Raw genomic sequence first — 18,772 nt, forward strand, 5'->3', positions numbered from 1 at the left:
TTAACACTAGCATTTTTTTTCATTATAAAAAAATCACTTCCTGCGCCAATAGCTTCCGTCTTTTTCTTTTCTCCTCTACGCAAAGGTTTTTTGGGAGAGATTGCTTTAGCGATTAAGCCGGAATATATGTATCTATGTATTTAAGTGGTGCAATAAAGAGTAAATAAATAAATAAATGAGGTTTCCATTTATATCTCTATAGATTTATTTAGTATTAGTAAGCCTTGAGGTGTGTGGAGCTTACGGTTGAGGGATAGGTAGCAGCGTTCCTCTTAAAACATCACCAAAAGCTAAATTATTGTTGCTAATGCGCTTACCTAGAATGACAACAACTGGCAAAAGTCCTCTTATAGAAGAGAGTATATTTAGCAGTGGACAGTTAACACAGACAACAAAGTGGTAAGTTCATGCAACGTCGCTAGTCGGCTTATTACTAATGATGGACCACGTAATCATAAAAAATAAACGAGAAGTGAAAAATATATTTAATATATAAGTAAATGTACGATGAAAATTTACTGGGAACATCGATTTACAACTGAACCTGAACGGTGGTTGAATAAGTCAACCGACAACGGCGCAACGGTCTGGTGGCCACGCGAGCCATTCTGTAAATTATTTTATTAATTCACCAATATCTCTAGTAACATTTTTAAATCATTCGCTGCATTTTATTTTAAAGTTTATTTAATTATAAATTTTATACTAATATCAGAAAGAGGAGAGATTTGATTTTTTCGTATGTTTATATATTTGCAATGGATAACTTTGTTTAGTATGGATATACTATACAACCAATTTTATAAATTCCTTACATTTCGGCGTATACATAAGCTATATATTATTTTCAATATACTATATATTAGCTACACTATTTACTATATATTACAAATATGCTATATATTAGCAATAATGCAACCCAAAGTATCAAAAATATACTAAATTTTCTTTCTATTTATCTACATGTGCGAAGCCGGAGTGAATAGCTAATTGGAAATAAATTAAATATAATACTTTTTTAATATAAATTTAATTTGGAAACTTAATTATAGATTTATTTAAATTAAATTTTTAAGAAATTTCTAATACTACTGTGTTTACTTTGTGTGAAATGCGTCTTTTGTATATATTTGTCAATTGGAAATCAAATGAATTTGTTTTTGTTTTTTAGTTTGTAAAGGTATACATATTAAAATACCCAGCAATTTAATCAAAATTGAAAACTTTGTAAAAAATGTATTAATTAAATTAGTGCTGAGAAACACCAAAATTAATTATGTTTATATTTTTAGAATTTATCTAAGAAATTGATATTTTCATAAATTGAGCTTAAGTATAAATTACACTATTTACTCTAAGTATATTTAGTTTACAAGTAATTTAAAGCTTTATCTATGTATGGGGACATACTTTGTCCAAACAAGTAGAGTGAATACCCAAAAACTTAGTTAGCTACCTAGTTCTCGAGGAAACGAATGGAGAAACGATGTTCTGCGTAAACTTATTACCAAGGTTATCAGTCATAGTAACGTCTGTGTATTTGCTACAAAAATATCTCGTTAATACTATTAATAAAATCATAATGTCTACATTTAAGTTAAATAAATAGTAAAAACAGCTTGATTTTTGTATAGAAAAGATATTTTTACGGAAAAGATGAATGAAATTCAGCTGCACTGTATTTTCGCTGTCACATTCGGAGTATAAATATACTGAATTATCTTTAAATACAAAATTTTGCATTTAAAGGTTTTATATACAAATTTTAGTCAACGTGATAGAAGTTTGTTGTTTTGGTTTGAAGAGTGGGGTATGACAATGAAATTACAGGGTACAGAAGCATAACACCTTAGTCCTCAGGAATGGCAACGCATGGGAGTACCATGGGTGAAACAGGTACTCTGTTGTCTATGGTTCTACTTATATCTAAAGGCGAGAGTTACCACTTTTCATCAGATGGGCAGTCAACTTGTTTGCTATTCTAAGTGGCATAAAAATTATATTTATAATAAACCATTATATTATTTTCCATTGTAAGATGCACAAAAAAGTTTTATTAAAAAAAAAAAAACATAAAACTATATTATTATCCATTCCAAAAATAAAAAAAAACATATACGGAGTCTGTAGGTTAGAAAAGGATGTAGGGCACATTTTAACGCAGTCAATTTATATATACTAGTTACGCCGACGAAATTGTATGTACAGCTAGTAAATCATAAATCCTCTTCATATCAAATGCTCCTGCCGTAACTGAAATAACTCCATAAGCATGTGACGACACTGTTTACTACTATTTGCATGGAAACACCACTCACTTGCGTTTATACTCAACTATCATTGGATCAACTCAACGGACTCGGCTATAGAGCTGTATTTATGGGGGTTACTTATTGTATTCTGTGATATAATTTCATGCTATTATTAGCACAATTTTTTTTACATCTCATAGCTCTTTCATAGGTATTTATTTTGCTGGACTGTATAGTATTATAATTTTTATTTTAATATTGTTTTTAAAAAGAATCTTGATCGGTATTTTAACAGAATTAGTAAACAACCAGAATGAAAATAAACACTCCTCTAACGAAGGTATTGCCTAATACATAAAAAATTTACTCTAAATATTAAAACTTCTAATATAAAGTTGGTTTAGAACTAATAAAAATATTGTAACCAGTTTATAAAATCAACAAGTTTGTTTATTAATAAGCTTGTATTGTATCAAATTCAATGTAATATAGGGACTTATATCATTTTTTTTGTAATAGCATCGAAAGTACCGTGCCTGGTACGCCAAAATTTCTTTTGCACGGCTATTTTTGAAGCAAATTTCAATAGAGCTCACATCCTGGTACCGCCGAGGACCGTGTTTGCTTCTTCACTTCCGACCGGTAGTGAGCTATTTTCTATTACGCCATGTTTGAACAACGATATTGAGAGGCGCTTCCTCCGGCGAAGACAAACACACCGCCCCACTAATGTTTTTCAATGAAGACAAAGTGATGTTTCCATTTTGAAAATCGGCTATACATTTGGCAGTGGCTATCGTTTTGTTGTTAAATTAATTACAATATTGATGATATAGCTACAAAAAGCAGACGTATTAATTTTTTTATTTTTTTGTAAGTTGCTTAAAATTTACTACGTATTAATGTAACTAATATTAATTTTTTAATGTGATAATTTGAATAATTAAAGTGTAATTTATTAAATAGTAATATTTGAGCAATCGAAGCATTTAAACTTTCATTATTTCTGCCTACCCTAATGGGAGACAGGCGTGGTAGATATTTACGTATGTATGTGAGCAATGTACAGAAGAAGGAGCATCTTAATTCTATTTTTTTCCTGTGGCTATGTTTTTTATTTGACAATTGTTAATCAATTTTTACGATTATTATTTGTAATCAATGGCACTAGCTCATGCCCTGGTTTTATATTAATTTTCTTATAGCCGGTATAAACTATTGTAGACATACGATTCTGTATTCTAAATGCAAATATTTTCGATTTAATTTAACATATCTAAGAAATATCTGAATATTTTATTGAATGTTTAATTACAATGTCTGCAAAGTTTTAAAATGAAACTTAAGGATTTTTATTTGAGCTAGTTGTCATTATTTACTTATTTCTTCAGATATCTAAAAAAATTATAACTTAGTGTTTTATATATAAATGTAAGCAGTATTTATATATTTTTATGTATCTGTGTAGATGTTTATATGCATGTATGTATGTATATGTGTATATGAATGTGTGTATGTATGTGTATGTATGTATATGTATGTGTGTATATATATAAGTGTATATAATGAGTAGGGATATATATTTTACATTATTACATGTATCGTATCTCTACATTAAGGAAATAATAGCATTTCATTATGCCTCCGATCAAACTGTTTATAATTACTCCTCTCCATCCAAAGGTTGCCTGGAAGAGATCGCTTTTAGCGATAAGGTCGCCCATTGTTTTCTCATTGTGATTATTTCTTGTAATTGTTTATATTTATAACAAGTTTACTATTGTAATCTATCTACAATAACCTTTTTTAATATAATTATATATGCAACCAGTTTCGACACAGGCGATTTTGAATGAGAGAATAAACAGAGAGATGTTAATATACCATCCTATTAGTCCTGTTAATGTATAAATGAGAAAGTTTGTAGTGATGCGACGAATGAATGTTTGTTATTCTTTTACGCAAAAGCTACTACACAGATTTGAATGAAACATGGTACCGTGTACCATATCTATAAGTCATATCCTATCTTATAATGTATGATACTTTATGTAATGAGTTACGCGCGTAAAGCCGCAGATTTCAGCTTGTAAATAATATTTTTTACAATACAAGTAAATTATTAATTACAATATTTATTGCGTGTAGGAACCTAAATATAACTTGTTTATAACACAATTACTTAGTAATAAATCCAGCAACAAATTACTTTTTCGCTATGACGGATGGCTTGTCAGACGAAAGTTTCACGGAACGGCGAAGATCGAGGACAGTAACAAAACAATCGCTTGTGTATCCAATTTGTTGTTATTATACCTTTATTTTGTTTTGTGTATCTACATGATTATTAAAACTACTCGCTCCGGCTTTGAACGGGTTTACTAATATGCCACTTTTCCATGCAATTTTCAAACATTTTATCTCGTACAATCTACTTTCGAGAAATGATTTTTATGTATATAGACTATCTACATCTGGTATTTTATTAGTGTGTATTATATTTGATTATTATTATTTGATCTCTACAAAATATTTTCTTTAGTTTTTACACTTTGTACGCCATCTATTGTTAAGTATAGTCAATTTCTACTTCCAAATATATGACTTTGAAATACGAGTAAATAACGATATAACTTCTTTGGGAAATAATTTATTTAACGTTCTATTTTCCCTATATATTAATCCCTAATTAGGTTTACATATTTTGATAATTTTATTAAAATTAAAAAGTTATTAGGTATAATATTATGTATGTAGAGAGTTCCGTAGAAAAGTGTTTTACATTTAATGAAATAACGATAGAACCCAGAAGATAAAAGAAAGATAGAAGAAGATAGATAGATTATTTCTCAAAGAGAATAATTTTTAATCGTTCTACAACTTGTTTACTGGCTGAATATATAAAATTTATATGTATGTAGCTAAAAATTTTAAAAATTTCATTAATATTCATCAATATTTTTTGCATGCAAAAACTACTGGACTGGAATAGAACTAACTACATCATATTTATATTATTACACTTCTACCATCACATATATTCGAAGATACACTAATTTTTAATATATTTTACATTTATTTTCAACAAATAAAAGTATATTAAAAACTTTTTTAGAGTTAAGCTCGCATTTGTACATTGGTTTTCCACTGTTATGTATTCATATAATGTATGTATGTTTTTTTTTATACAACTTAGAAAGGCAAACAAGCTGACGGCCCACCTGATGGAAAGTGGTAACCGTCGCCTATAGACATGAGCAGTACCATGGATATAACAGAGTATACTGTTTCGCCAATGATACCCCCCATGCATTGGCATTTCTGAGGATTCAGGTGTTATTCCTCTTTACCCTGTAAATTCATGCCATATCCCACCCTTCAAACTGAAACACAGCCATGCAAACACAACTGCTTTACGGCGTCCTTCTTAAAACTTCTCTATAAGCCTTACTGCGGTTGCCAATTTGTCTATCAAGCGTGAGAATTATTGGCAAAACTCTTTTATGAGGAAGGCTTATATTCAGAGTGGATAGAGTTGAGAGACTAACTTCAACTAGATCAACCAATATAAACACAGGGACACTCACTTTGTTTGTGATATGTCTGAAACAGGGCCAAATTGACGTGCATCGCTATTATTCCAAAATTGTGTTTTGCATGTTGCGACAAGCTAGTTGCGATATGCAGTTGTGTTATGAAATAATGTTTGTAGAAACGTTGTTAAACCATTTAATTTTTAATCGACGATTAATTTAGGATTTTTGTTTTAACATGCAATCCCATAATATCTAAATAGGTTATCTACTACCGTAATTATATCATATTACCATAATGCCATAATATTACTAAATAATTCTATTTACTAATTAACTTAAGTACAAAATAATTTTGGCAATAGAAGCATGTTTTATGCTCTGAACAAATTTATTAATGTTAAATGTTAACTTATTACGTTTAACTGATTTTATTGAAATTTTGTAAATATGCTTTATATGTCGATTGCTTGGGTACCTCTGTCCCATTCGTGTATCAACCGTAAAGTAGTTGTTTGCATGGCTGTGTTTCGGTTTAAAGGGTGAGATATGGCGTGAATTTACAGGGTACAGCGGAATAACACTTGAGTCCTCAGAAATGGCAACGCATGGGGGATATCATGGGCGAAACAGTATATTCTGTTATGTCCATGGTACTGCTCATGTCTATAGGTGACGGTTACCACTTTCCATCAGGTGGGCTGTCAGCTTGTTTGCCATTCTAAGTTGTATGAAAAAAATTTATCATTTACTTGAGAGAGAGAGAGAGAGAGAGAGAGAGAGAGATAAGTTAAGCAAAACGTGTGATTTGTCGAGTCAAATGTATGATATAAATGGCTGTGCTCGGTTCCTGTTGCATATATGAGATGTATATATAGATTAATCGGGTTAAAAAGTAACATACTCATACGGGATATAAAAAAAAAGAATGTCTTTTCCATTTCAAATATTATTACTAGCATTTTCATGTCGTAATTAGTTTAGTATTATCATAAAGTTAGTACTTTTGATGGTACTAAGCTAATTACAAGATGACAAATGAATACCTTAAATTAATGCCAAAATAACAATACAGGTAGAATATTAGCAAGTATAGACAAGCCATGAGGTAAAGCTATTTGCACCTAGGCGTTAAGGGTGAATTACGGGTTGGTAGCACCCTTCGGGTCTACATTAATACCTAATTGTTTGCTAAACAGACAGGACGGGGGGATAACTTCATTATGTTCTGTCTGAGTGGAGTTTGGTGATAATTTGTAGGTATGAATACTGAATATATATGTACGTGGACATTTATACGTAAGTAAATAGATCTACCAGAAGTGTCAATAACAAATTTTTAAAGATTTGGTTTATATTTTTCGATTATTTGGTTTATATTTGGTTTATATTCTGTTTGGCGATGGAATAATGTTTATAGGCGACGATTACCACTTCATAGTTATCACGTGGGATGTCAGCTTGTTTGCCATTCCAAGTATATTTTTTGTAATGGGTGATAATGTAATGGTAACCCCACCCGCGCTATTGGTATACACCGGCGGGGCACCAGTGAAGGATGATAGGTGAGGATAAAGCAGATCAGTTAGCCCATCGTGATGAATTCAATAAGAATTGTTCAAGATGGTTTCCAGGGGGAACCACGTGGAGGTCGACCTAATAGGGCATATTGCTGGCAATGGGGCTGTCAAACTCCATTGCCAACAACCCCTTACGTCCCCGCCATTCTAAGTATTATAAAAAATGAATACTATGTAACACCATTCCCTTTCAATCCTAGAAATAAAATCATCATTATCATCATCATGATAGCAGTCATTATCTGTCCACTGCTGAACGTAGGCCTACCCCATAGATTGCCACAAGGAACAGTTGTAAGCTATTTGTATCCACTGGCTTTCTGTAATACATTTGATATCGTCATTCCATCTAGTAGGAAGTCGTTCTCCGAACAAACGTAGTATTTGTCCGTACGAAGTAAATACTCAAGAATATTTCTTCCCCATCGGTTGTCGGTCCTTCGAGCCATGTAACCAGCTCATTGCCACTTCAGCTTGCTTATCCTTTGGGTTATATCGATCACTTTGTTTCTTATGCAGATATTCTTATCTTTGATTCTGTTACGCAAAGAAAGCCGAGCATAGCCCTCTTCATAGCTCGTTCAGTAACTTGAAGCTTTTGCATGCAAGTAACCATGTTGGACCATATTACGTTTCCATAGGTTATCACTGACAACACGTATTGATTAAAGACCTTGGTCTTCAAATTTTGAGGTAATTTGGATGAGGAAATGTGATGTAGTTTGCCGAACGCTGCCCAGCCCAGTTGGATTCGCCGGTTGACATCTCGGTCGAATTAGGACTTAGTTAGTCGAACAAGTTATACATACTTGTCCAGGCAAAGTACTCAAGTCTCCCTGAGATTCGGCTATAATTACAATATCATCCGCAAATTGAAGGTGAGTGATGTATTCGCCATTAATGATTATACCATATTTTTCCAGTCCAGGACTTTGAAAATATCTTCTAATGCAGCTGTAAACAGTTTTGGGGATATGACGTCACTCTGTCTTACACCTTTCTGTACTGGGATGAGTTCGTACTCTGATTCTGTACTCGGATAGACATCGTAGCCTTTCTATACATACATTTCTACATTTTGATATACCTATATTCAATTTGGCACCGCTGGAGGGATTGTAGTTCTACTTATGTCTCATCCGAACTAAAAGCCAAGCCTTTGATTTGGTTGAGACATAGAAAGAACTAAAGGCAAAGAAATAAAATAAAATACGAGTACACCAATATAATGAAAAAGAAACAAAGTATTATGTATAATCTAGTCAATAGAAGGTTATATCCTCCTCATATAGGAAAAATAGAGAAATATTGGCCCGGACTTATAAGTATTACAACAATTAAAAATATTACCTTTACTTTTTTCTATAGCTGAATAAAAAAAAAAGTATTTATTAAAACGGGTTTCAATAGACCTTCAAAAAGGTATGACTACCGCCCAACTGCGGACCGTAACAACAAAATATAGGAAAGATATACCGAGTATATAAGAAATCGTTCGTTTGAGGGCACTTTATACCAATTTAACTAATTCATTTAGCCCCGTACCTTTTCCACTTGACTGACAACAAATCTCTTTTTCATTTACAACGTTTTAATAAAAGGTCCGCAAACGTACCTTTGTCGGGTAACTTAATAAAAAGGGGATGAAGTTAAAAAGAAACGTTCCTGTGTAATTTATGCGTACGAAAATGAACATAACCGAGACACGTCCAATTTTTATAGCTGTTACTGTTGCGTTTGTGAGAAACTGCGAGAAAGTGCGTTAGGAGGTCCTCGCGAGAATGTCCTGGGAGTTGAATGACCCTCTTGCCATAACGCTGAAATTGAAAAAGTACCCCATAGTTTTGGGCTCTGTGCAGGTATATAAGAAAGTAATGGGAAACTTTTCTGTGACTTGCCTGGTTATGTATTATCATATTACTTTTTCTGTTTTTTTTTTTATTCAACTCTATGGCAAACAAGCTGACAGCAAATCTGATGGAAAGTGGTATCCGTCGTCTATAGACATTTAGAGTATCATGGACATAACAGAGTATACTGTTTCGCCCATGTTATTCACAATGCGTTGCATTCCTGAGAACTAAGGTGTTACTTAAATACCCTGTAAATTCACTGTCATATCCCACCCTTCAAATCGAAACACAGCCATACGAACACAACTGCATTACGGTAGGGACACGAATGGGACAGAGGTACCCAAGCAGATAAATTTTATACAATTTTTTTCTGGTAAGAGGTGATGGGTTTTTGTATGTAACTTAGAATGGCAACTAAGCTGACGGCCCACCTGATGGAAAGTGGTAATCGTAAGATAGAGCTGGAGTAGCAATTTTGTTCACTTATTTGTTTTGCACTAGCTTTTTGCCTGCTACTTGATACATGTGGATTTTATATGGGCCGTTTAGTCCATATTGCGTAAGAAAAGACTTTATCAGGCCATTCTTAAACAGATTTCTTTATTACTTTTTTATTCTATACTTTATGACTTATAAAGTGTAAAGAAATACCAGATCTTAAAATTACTCAACATGGATATTTTTCTCGATTCGACCTAAGGGCTGTTCAACTTCGGTATCATATCTCCCGACGACTCACTTTTAGTACCTGGAATTCGGCGATGTTGATTTACCCCCAACGGAAAAGTCAACAATTTTAGATAAGGCATGCTTCGTTGAGTAAGGTAAAACGGAGCGAATAATTCATTAAAATTCTAATGAAGATACTGAAGGTAGAAGTTTACATAGAAACGTAGACGAGATAAAGTATATAACTAATAAAATTGTAACGGTCATAAAATCTGTATAAAAAATTAATTTAATTACATGATTTTTTACATAAATTAAAAAAAGGAAAGCTGAAAGAAATATAATGTAAATTACTATATGAATCAATCGGAAACACACACAATACCTTTAGAATCAATAAGTGTATTAAACGAGAAACAGCTGAATAAAATTATAAAATTCTTTTGAACTCTGTTCAAAGAAATTTTATAACTGTGTAAATTTAATACGCCGACCACATATACACCATACCAAATATATACATTTGATAAAATGTTTTATTTCGAGTTTTACTAGTATATGTGGTAGTATATTCTTTATTTCTCTAGTCGCTTTGTAACGTTTGTTACACGTACATTTTACTTGAAAAAAAAAATAGTAGGAGTCTTTATTTTTTTTTTCAAGTAAAATGTACGTGCATGAAAAATAGTCCTGATACTACCTGGTCAGCACTACTGCCTTAATAGGTATAAGTGAAGTTCATTGTGATAGTATAAAAGAATAAAAATATGTGAATATTTGCCAAAAAGAAAGATTAGTTGATAGAAAATAGAATCCAAGCTATTAGAAACAGACTATATTGGAAAGTACTAGGAGAAGGAAAGGAATAAATAAATAAATCAGACCAAGGAATACTGGTTGCAAATAAATTAACATTGTGCTCTTCTGGAAAGCGATAGCTAGACATTTAATTAGAAGGAGGATGTGGCAATCTGACATAGAAAACGCTTTTCAGTAGAGTTTAAGCAAAAGTCCATTCTATTCATAACAATATCGAGACAAAATTGTCATATCAGACTGAAGCTTCCACATCGTATACGACCACTTAGCCACTATGGTAGTGATATATAATAACCTATATGTATACCTTTGCGGTCATAGTATGTATATAACCAGTGATAGGACTATGCCAAAATTGTTTTGCGTTCTCAAAACGAGAGGTCATTGGATTATAGCCAATATTCAATGGTGTTACAGTCTATTGGACTATTCGGTGTGGTATCGTGATGAAGATAGAGGACGAGAGGCGACGCAGCGTGCATCTGTGTTCACAGGGTGTTGCTAATAGGCGTGAACTTATCCGTACTATTGAGAATTAACCGAGAGCGCAGACTGGAAATTGAAATAAAAATATTTACGATTTTAATCATGGAAATGAATATTTTTATAGAGAAATTTTATTTGTTTGTGCAATTGGGTTTTGTATTTTAAATCTGTAACTATGTTTTGTACCTTATAATAACTAAAACTTGAAACATATATTACAAAGTACGGGAAATATGTAATAATCTAAAATTTAGAGATATTTATCAAGCTGAACTTCAAATGGCACAGGGCAAAGAATCAAAACATAGACAAACATAGTGTAGGATAATTTTCACTACATGAATTAACGTCATTAAGTGAATTAAGTACAGAAAGATAATATACAAAAATACGAAGAATATCTGTTTGCAGCAGTGAAAATTATGTAATTTTAGCATGTATGTATGTCAACAATTAGTAGTAGCGCATTCGAGTATTCTGACACTTCCCTATGGTTGACTGGGAGAGAATGCTTTTAGCATTAAGTCCGCCATGTACACATATTTGTACTAATGAATAAATAAATAAAAATTAGTACATGATGATGATATTTTTAAGATACAGAAAATTATCCTGGAGTGATATTTACGAGTATCTACCAAAACAATCGTTTCAGGGGGCATAGGGAAAAAAAAAGTGAGGTGTAGAATGGCCCACACTAAACTGAGTGATGACTTAAAGAGAATTAAGCACAGAAAAGCAATAGGAAATGTAAGGATTAACAGGTGAAATGACGTTGATAATGTTACGTAAGAGACCAAAAATAATGACCTTTAATAATAAATAATATCTAAGATTTATATTTAGATTTTCAATCCGAATAATTAGTTTCTACGGGCAGGGGCCAAAGTTTTTTTTTCTTAATGTTGATTTACTTTAGTGTGGCATTACTAATTTCAGCTATAATTAGTCTCTAGTAACTCTTCCTTCTAAGCTATCTTCTTAATTTTACTTGATCTTTCTTGGTCAATCCATTAGCTGAGATGCCTTTCGCCTCTATTTTAGTACACATTTATATAACATACACCAAATTATATTGTAATCTACTTCAATAACGTGTTAAAAACACACATTGATATTTATTTTTGCTACTGATTTACTCACGTGTATCTTTCAAAGGTTAAAAAAAAATTTTTGATCCATGTATCTCTGATTCGTTTATTATTAGTAACGCTTTTTCAGCTTGAATATATATAAGTATGTAGATATTTATTAACTTATTTTGTATACAAGTAACAAAGAGCGTCGAGGGCCTTGATGCATACGGAACCCTTGTCAGAGAGCAGTCGTCATTTCACGGGTATCTTGCTACTGCCTGCACCCAATTACAATGTGATTGACTGTCAACCAGTATACGAAGACCTCTAACCCCTCTTCGGATATTGTCACTAGTTGACCCCAGAGAAGGAACTGATGTGACCACCAGGTGTCCATATAACTGGTCGGATATATGTACAGAGAGTTTGGTCGAATGCCCGGATTGATTGGCTCGCCTTCACTATCGAGTCTTACTTAAATGATTTTTATTTGGTTTCGTAATAGATTGAGTATGAATTCGAGTGCAAATTTTATTCAATTTCTCGTGTAATTTGATGCTTTGAAATAATAATATGAACCTTATTCAGAATATAATCTTCTGTTTATTAAGTTAAAAATATTGAAAAATAATATAAAATTTATCTTGTGCTTGTATAGACTGTTTATAATAATAAATGTACATTTTTATAGGGCAATAGATGGTAAACAAGTGGACACGTTATCGCACGGAAAATGGTAAATCATGGTAAAAGAAAATAAAGACAGGTCAGTTGACTCATAGTGTTTAATTTACCATGAACTAATCTCGATGATTTCTAGATAGAGGCCACGTGGAGGTCGATCTGATAATGAGCAATATATCTTATATTGTTGGCGACGGAAATGCTAGTCCCTATTACTAAAGTTATCTTCTCTTAGTAACTATACGTTTACGTACCTAAGGGCTATGTTATGCTTCCGTAAAATTACCAAAAAATATAAAATAAATAAATTTAAAACTATAGTATTGTTTCTGGGAATATACCATGAAAAGGAATTACAAATAGAATGGGCCATCCCTTCCTTTCCCATGGTTGTCGTAAGGGTGACTAAGGGAACTTAATAGTCGACAGATATGCAGCAGCGTCTCTCTTGAAACGTAACCAAAGCCTAATTCCGATGCTTATGTTTAGCTGTGGACAGTTAACAGCTAATATAGTTATAAAAGAAAAATAAACTATAATGAATGCTAATAAAATGCATATTTATTTAATAGTAAATATATATATGTATATACTACAGACAATAACACTTTCAAATACATTCGTAGTTTTATAGGAAAACACATTTCGCATCAACTAGGTTTCCTTAGTATTCATTGAGCGGAGAGCAGTGAATTCTCGTATCCGAGCAATAAAACTGTATCGACTCTGAAAACTTATAAAATCTTTGAAAGCATATCTTTCATTTCCACAAGTAAAATATATGCTGAAATAATGTGGCAAGATGGTTGAATCTTTTAGCTAGTCAAAATGACTATAATGTATTATAAAAAAAGTTTTATATTTGAAGAAAACATATTTAATTACTCGTACATTTTTAAAACGATAAATTCAAACTTTGTTGGACGTCAAATAAAGTGATTTTAATATTATACCAAACTTGTATAAAAATATTAAAGATAATTCTTTTTATACTTATTCCTTATCATTTTTTTTTGTTAAAAATAAATAATTCAAATGGATTTATACTTAACTATTATAATAGGCGTAATATATATACACAAAACACAGTCTAATTGAGTTGGAAAAAAATAAAACAATAAACTGTATTAATGAATAAAAAATGCAACCAGAATTCTTTAGCCTGCATCAAATATAAGAGCATGTATTAAAAAAATATTTAATGGAAACGAAATTTTAAAGTAAAGGCTTGTCATACGCTTTCATGTATTTGTGTGTAATCAATAAGCCTATATTAGCTGCTATCTGTGGTCAATGATGAATGGTGATCATTGACATCTTCGTGAATAATTCTGTCATGAGTTATGATGATTGTTGTTATTTGCTGATAGGGGTTTTTGTGTGTGTGTGTGTGTGTGTGTGTGTGATGAATAGAAATGATTTGAACAAATTAGAGAAAAAAAACATATATTCTCTTTTTTTAAATCTAAATATTTTACTTTATCGTACGATGTTTCCAATATTCACACAAAGTTTGTTCCGACAATAACAAATACAACAAAAAATAATTATTTAAATTTGCATACGGAAATTGATTGTTATTTACACATTAAGATGTTTGTCTCAATTTCGTCTTCGTATATTATTACTTCATTTATTTATTGCCTGTAATTTTTTTTCTATGTTGTATTAATACTAAGATTCACAATTTTAACAATTTCATTTTCAATCGATAGAGTTTTTTCTCGTGTTAGACATATTTTTTTTCTTGACTGAAGTTACTATTTTTATTTACGGAGTAAAAAATTCTTAAGTTCTTTTACCCGACTATTGCGAAGCAAAAAGGAGAGTTATGATTTAGAAGTGTCATTAATTATATTTAACGTCGTCATTATTACAACCAATCCATTATTGAACATAGATAAATACTTCGTCATGTTAGCCATTAACTATCCACTGCCGAACATAAGCCTCTCCCATAAGGGATTTTGCCAGGAGTTGCCACACTTGGGAGGCGGGTTGATAACCACAGTTAGGGTTTTGGTGATGTTTTAAAAGGGACTCTGCTGCCCATCCCTCTATTATTAAGTTTCCTTAGTCGCCTCTTACGACACCTAAGTGAAAGAAAGAAAGTTACTTACTTGCTATACATAAAATAATAAAATAAATACATATTTATTTTATTTTATTGATTAATATAATTTTTAAATAGAAGTAAATAATAGTGATAGTCATTTATAATAATTAACATAATGATTTACTAAATCTAAATCATGTAAACACAAATATGCAAAGACAACAGAGTGAAGGGTGAGCATACTCATAGAGATTCACGCCTGAAAGAGGCGGACGCCTTGTTTGCGCTCACTAACATGTTTACACTGCGTTGCCTTCGTTAGTGCGTCTCTGTGACGACAAATTGTTGTCCTTAGCCAAGTGTGTCATTTCGACAGGTATCTCACCGAAATATTGTATAACGGTAAAAAAAAAAAAAAACTAGTCAAATATAGGTAAGGACTTCAGAAAATCGTTTAATACTAAATAATTTGTAATGGAGATATCGGTAGGGGCTGCCCTAGACGGACGTATGTCGACCAAATAGGCGACGTGCTGAAGAAGGGCCAAATTAAAAGTACCCGTAACCGGTGAGCGTGTATGAAAAGATTGATGAATGTGGAAGAAGCGAAAGAGGTTTGTTTGAATCGAAGCATTTGGCGTTCCATTATTTCTGCCTACCCTAATGGGAGACAGACGTGACAGATATGTATGTAATTTGTAAAGAACATATCCAATTTTTTATTTAAAATCTGTTTTGTCGTGGTTAGTTCTGTATTAATTTGCAGGTTCCTATAATGCAGAGAGAGTTGCATTTACTCGATATATTTTATAAATTAAATAAAATGAATCGAAAGTAAATCAATGTAACATATGTTATTAAGAACTAAGTTGTACTCAATAACATATGTTGCAACAAAGACAATTTGTACGACAAAGGAATAAAATATTATGTTTACACTCCCGCCAAATCAGCTTCGAGGTTATATTGTATAGTGTCATACATACTTATCTCGCTCTATATTAGCTATATGTTACATTTTGATTCTTTTGCAGTGCTAATATATATATATATATATATATATATATACAATTTATTACTTAATAACATATTGCACCATCTGCCTCTAACAATTTTCTGCAATACTTTAAAGGCCGTCATACCATTTCATGGGATCGGACCACACTATATTTGCTTGCATAGGGTCACTCAACTTGAAATTTTTTTTCATTTCACTGGTTGTTGCTTGCTCAAACTAAATGGCCAGATCATTGTCGCTCCAGCATACAAAATCCTCAGTATTTGTAGATTTAAAAAGACTTGTAGTTTATTGCTTATCTACTTTAGTTTTTTTGCAGACATCCACGGTTCGAAATCTATCACAACATTTAAACATAGCCTTTTAATTCACTGAGTGACTTAAAGCATATGAATTAAGTTCATTTGATATATTTTCAATCGACTTTAAAAAACGATTCTCAATTCGATTGTATTTATTTGGATTGTATTATTTATTATAGTATTTGTAACCTCATCATTTCATTAGTTATAAACCGATTTGAAAAACTGTTTCTTAACTGAAACGATATACAAATACTTTACAAATTAGTTCTATAGAAATTTTATCAAAATCTACTTCAATTATTTAAAGTCGGATTTTTTGCGGAATACTATCTTAAATGATTATATCATAAATATGTAATAACTGAAAAATTATTTACTTTTCTATTGGTTTTTATATAATAAATATGAATAAGAATATATTTTTATATATCAGTAATATAAATAAAACACCCGGACGGACTTACCGTCCATACGAACTTACACTTGACCGAATTTATTCACGATCTGACCTGTATGCTCGTTTCGAGTGTTGAGTCTACATCATTAATTTATGAAACTTGTCAAAGAAATAGTCAAATATTTAGTACGAATGACATCATTGAGTAGGAAAAAAGTAATGATTTGTTTTCATACTTGAAGATTATATGAAGATATGGAATGTTTAGGGATTTTATTTTTGTACAAGTTCATGTTTAGTATATTATTGATATTACGACATTCCTAGATTTTCTTACTTAAAAGAAATAATGTAAAAAACATTTCAGGATTAGCGATGTAATTATGTCACAAAAAAAAATCATACGATTTGAAAACCTTCCTTTAGAAGTAGCTTAAGTATAAAATTATATTATTTGCTGTTTTTTTTAGAAGTATTATATTTTCTTTTATATATTATATATAGTGAAAAAATTTTTACTAATTTTATGCATTTTGTTTTTATTTTTATTTTTTGTACATGTATCTTTTTTTTATCTTTTTTCACTGTGCATTTGTGTTTATTGCTGTTTGTGTGCTATAAGTAATGCAAATAAATTATTTATCTATCTATCTATATTTATAATTTATTGTACACAAAAATTACATAGTTGAAGTCTATATTAAATGAAGATGTAAAACAGGCGAGCTTAACTCTGTAAGATTTCTCTTCCAGCAAACCTTGAGTGGAAAGGAACATTAATTACTAGCGGGCAGTGTGCATACAATAAGATGTGAAAACAGTATAGTACTAGTACTTATTATTATATATTTATTATTTCTTAGCATTACATATTAGTATTAAGAAAAGTCCGAGCTATATCACGTGGTTATGTCCAGTATATTATGAATCAGTATATTATTATAAATTATTTTATGTGTTTAATTAGTTATATGTATTCATTATCATACAAACATTACAAACTGTCATATTTATAATATTCTCGTATTACTAAAGTAAGGTAATTTATTTTATTGTACGTATATTTATCAAAGAATTTAGGGTAATAATGATAATAAGATAATCTTTATAGTCTAGTAATAAATATACTTGATAAAATTACAAAGAAATTAAATACTGTGAGAAAACAATAAATTATTGATAATACAATATGGCATTTTTTTTTATATAATTTTTCTAAAAAAAATATGAAGTATGAAGCCTCCTGATTATTATTTGTTTAGTCTATTATTGTTCACAATACAATATAAAAACTGGGACTGATGATATAAATAAATGGATAATTAAATAAAAAAATGTAGTAATATTTTTTTACAAATTAATGGCTTTATGATTATTGGATATTCTTATATTAAAAAACAAAAACTAAAAATGAAATAAATCTAAATTACCAAAAAATACTGTTTCCGCCCGGGATCGAACCGGGGGCCTTCTGCGTGTTAGGCAGATGTGATAACCGCTACACCACGGAAACTCAATGTTATTATTTAAAAAATACATTTACTTTCTACTGTTCAATAACACACGTGAAAGTATATTAACTAGGTTATGTGTTCACGAGATTTCATATGTTATAAATATTATATCATTATATCAGCTGTTAATGGTCCACTGCTGAACATAGGCCTTTTCCATAAGACGAGTTTTGCCAGTAGTTGCCATACTTGGCAGGTAAATTGACAACCGCAGTTAGTCCTTTAATGAATATTATATAAAAACAACTATATCCCATAGTTTTACTTACATAAAGTAAAGCACGTAGAATATTCTCATGTACTCTATTGGTATACTAAATTTAATTCAAATTCGATTGATTCACCATCATCTTCCAATCGTTATCTCAATTATTATTTGGTGTTGGCGTAAAATGTTTTTCCATTTCATTCTTCTCTATTTGCAGGCATTCCCGTATTCACTCCCAATCTGGTATATCATCTTTCACACAGCCCATGCATATCTTTTTGGGTATTATTTCTCAGTCCTTGTAATTTCATTCATTCTT

At 31.1% G+C, this 18,772-nt stretch overlaps 1 non-coding gene across 1 annotated transcript; it reads right to left on the reverse strand.

The window, feature by feature from the left end:
* Positions 1-18,171: 18,171 nt before the first annotated feature.
* Positions 18,172-18,244, reverse strand: Trnav-aac (transfer RNA valine (anticodon AAC)). The gene has a single exon. It is a non-coding gene; the product is annotated as a tRNA-Val (tRNA).
* Positions 18,245-18,772: the final 528 nt, after the last annotated feature.

The sequence above is a fragment of the Galleria mellonella genome, unplaced genomic scaffold (genome assembly GCF_026898425.1).
Source record: "Galleria mellonella isolate WM207_F2 unplaced genomic scaffold, CSIRO_AGI_GalMel_v1 utg171, whole genome shotgun sequence".
In the NCBI taxonomy this organism is placed as follows: Eukaryota; Metazoa; Arthropoda; class Insecta; order Lepidoptera; family Pyralidae; genus Galleria; species Galleria mellonella.